The following is a 3,815-nucleotide window of genomic DNA, read 5'->3' on the forward strand; positions in this document are numbered from 1 at the left end:
TCGGCCTTGCCCCTGCTGTAGCCACATGGGTCGTACCGCCATGAGCCTCGCCTAGGCTTCCTGCTGCATGCACCAGCCGCCAGACCCCAGCGATCCCACCAGAACGTATAGGCGCCGCCTGATGCTCGCCCGATCGATCGCGACACATCCCTTGCCGCTACACTCGCATACGAGATTAACCCGACACCCTTTGCAACTCGTCACCGCCGACGCATCCACCACGCGACCGCGTCTTCATCCTATAGGTCAACCCTCTTCATGTCTAGCTCATGATACCACTTGTTAGAATAAATCCGAAGCAACAGTCGATCATCCGAGAAGCAAGCAATGACATGAGCATGATATCGACATTTGTTAACGAGGTTCAACGATATGGCTACACTCCCGGGGCCTGACTATAGGCGCTCCTCCCAATGACACCGTCACAATACCGCACGCCGGCCATCCGGGCGCCAGCACACGCGCCGGCTCCCCCTTGCGCGCCTGTGCTATTATGTTGGCATATGTTACATCGTGTGTCTACCCTCGCTATATATGAGAGGCCTAGGGTACAGGTGTCCTATTAGGACACAACTCTATATCATATCTAAACACAATACTACTCACAGTCCAACTATAACCAACCTTGTACACAATATTCGACACAACTCTAACAAAAGCAAAACAAGATCCCTGGATCGGCCTGGAATTGATCGCAAAGGAATCCATCCAAGCGTCGGGCACTAGCCCGTGTTGGGGATGCCCAAACGTGATCGCTCTCACTTACAACTTACTCCAGTGCGTATTTTTTTTCGAAAAAGGGAATATATTAATATCGCGAAGATAGCAATTACACCTGGCCTCTGTGCCAACAAGATGTCCTAGGGCATCAAGGATATACACAGCCAAAAAGAAAATAAGAAGAATAGAAGAAGGAAAAAAAGAAAAAGAAAAAGACCCCGCCTCGATGATCAATCACTAGTAGCAGCAGCACTCTAACCACAATCAAAAACAACACCTGAATTGTAAAAAAGGTTCTCCAAAAGCAACGCCTCCAAGAAGGAAACAATGCACAAGCATTGTCGTTGTTCGATCAAGGATCTTGGGTTTTCACCGTGGAGAAAATCCGTGTTCGCACAAAACAATGCCTTCAACAAGACCATTGCTAAGTACAATCAATAAAGGCCAGACCTTGGGTTTTCACTCTGGGAATCTGGACTCGGTACGAGGAGTAATACCAAAAATTGTAGTCCTGCAGTTGCCGTCCACGCTTGTCGAGACCGTTGTTACAAGTCACCAAACACCTGGCACATAGTCTTCACCGCATCCAATACACCCTTCCACCAAAGTTTCAAGACCGCCAACCGCAACCGTCATGACTTTATTCACCTCTATCAATACCTTGGGAATCTTGACTTAGACATGTTTCATGACACCGATAAGAATGTGAAGCTTCACACAACGCCCTCTTAATGTCGTGTTGGCTGATAATATGAGCGCATGCGACCAAAGACTTTCCGATCTAGATATTCAGGGGCGACATACGCCAATCCGTATAGATCTCCAATGCGTATAGGTGCACAAAGTTGTGATACTCCCTCCTTTCCGGTTTATAGGGCTCAACTCAAAAATCTGACCAACCAAGGTAGATAATGAGTGCTGGAATAATTTTGGTACTCCCTTCGTCCGAAAAAACTTGTTCCAAACTTGTCCCTCAAATGGATGTATCTAGCACTAACTTGGTGCTAGATACATTGATTTAAGGGACAAGCATTTTTTGGACGGAGGGAGTAGTTTGCAAAAGTACTTAATTAATATCCTCGTTTTCATCAAATAATTATGTTTACCAATGCATAAATTACAATACATGCATGCATGACTAATATATAACTAAGAAGTTTTATATGCATCAGAGAGTTTTCTTTTAATCCTTGCATGTAGTGATTTAATGCACCTCGATATCTGAGCATTTCATACAAAACAATAGAAACGGGACTTGTAAAACAGGGAAATGAAAGTTTTGAGACAAAAGGCCTATAAACCGGAAAGGATGTAGTAGCTATTTCATCGGTCCATCTTCACTAGGAGCATTTTCTTTCCTTTTTTTCACAAAATGGGATTTTCTTTAATCAAGAGTCGAAAAAAGCAGGTAGCTTTTGGTGTACGAATGTTGTCGTGACTTGGTGTACTTTTTTTTGTTGACCAGAAAATTTGCATCGTGGGTCAAAAGGCTCATTATTAATGAGTCATTAATGATGTTAATTACTTTGTCAAAGCCTAATCTGAAGGGCCCAAATTAATGGTTTGTTTGACATACTATATCTGCTTTGGGAAGTCTGAATGTCCTATTTGTGGTTAAAAAAACAAGCACACATAAATATGTGTACGTTTTCTGTATTTATATGACACAATTAGAGACTTTGCAAAAAGCTTCTGGCTTTTGGCTTAGTTTTGCATATCTTTTCAGAAGTTGGCGGTAACCAAGCGCGGCCTGGAAAAAAGACTACTTCAGTCTTGAAAATTATTGATTCGGCTCACTTGACTATCCAAATTTGTTTTTAGTCTCAGACCACTCATAGTGAGAGTAACTTAGACTAATAACATATATGTTGGTTGTCTGTGTTACTACCTATATAATGAAAAGTAACATATGTGTAGTATTATCATGCAACACTTTATTTATTAAATTGTAGATTCATCTTATCTTTGTATGTGTGATATTATTCATAATGTTAGTATCACTACATGCCTCTCTATCCTCATTAAATATTTGCTACATCATATATTTTGCCAAAATATGTATGATGTTATCATTTGAACAAACACTCATAAAATCGCCTTCCAATTGAACCTTTCAAATCAACCAAAACGTCCGACTGACTGGCATCCCTTAGATCCAGCCCATGTGGGGTGGATATAGGGACACCCAAACGCATCCGTCATGCCCCATCTGACAGATTAGACCTATTCCAAATTCAATCCAAATTGACAAAGTCCACAAAATCGACCACCATCCTCCCATGTCTGTCCTCCATTACTCGCGTCTGATACGCCACCCTCCTTCATCCTTGCTCCACGTCCACGCCCCAATCTGATCCTGCCGTACTAGATGTTGACGCTGAGTACCCCGTCTCCCGCCGCTACCATGGACGATGCCTCGGCATAGTTTGTGCCGCTCGACCATCATCTCTTGCAAGGCGGGGAGCGTTGCATGGAGGGACCGGCACGCCCGGGAGTGCCTCCGGGAAGCTTCAGAGAAGGTAGCTGCGAAGAAGGTCGACAACGTGGACTTGGCGCGTTTGGTCGGGTGACCGCGGCAATCGCCTCCGCGCCGTCCACCGTAACCGTCAGAAGGAAGAAGTAGTCTGCCGAGCTTGACTTCGTTTCAGCCACCCAGTGGTCGGGCATCCCGGAAGACTAGATAGAAGAGAAAGGCGCCACGTGTTAGAAGGGAGAGAGGGATTGGCGGAATATGATGGATGTATTATTGAGCCTCGAGGGCGAGTATATATTGAGTACACAACTTGGAGGACAAGAAGCCTCTCCTGGAGATAAGTTAGGAGACGGATTACAAATCCTAGACTACCAAATAAATGTGTCACTACTGGAATCAGCTAATTTGCCATCTGCCAGCTCTTTGCCGTCTGCTAGCTGACGACAAAGAAGCTCTTTGCCATCAGCTACCAAAAAGCAGACGGCAAAGATCAGGCGGACGGCAAAGAAGCTCTTTGTCGTCCGCCTGATCTTTGCCATCCGCCAGCAGACGGCAAAGAATCTTTGCCATCAGCTGGCAGACGGCAAAGAGAGAGGTGGCCCCCACCCCCCGCCCGTTTGGG

Source organism: Triticum dicoccoides, chromosome 5B, assembly GCF_002162155.2.
Source record: "Triticum dicoccoides isolate Atlit2015 ecotype Zavitan chromosome 5B, WEW_v2.0, whole genome shotgun sequence".
NCBI lineage: Eukaryota > Viridiplantae > Streptophyta > Magnoliopsida > Poales > Poaceae > Triticum > Triticum dicoccoides.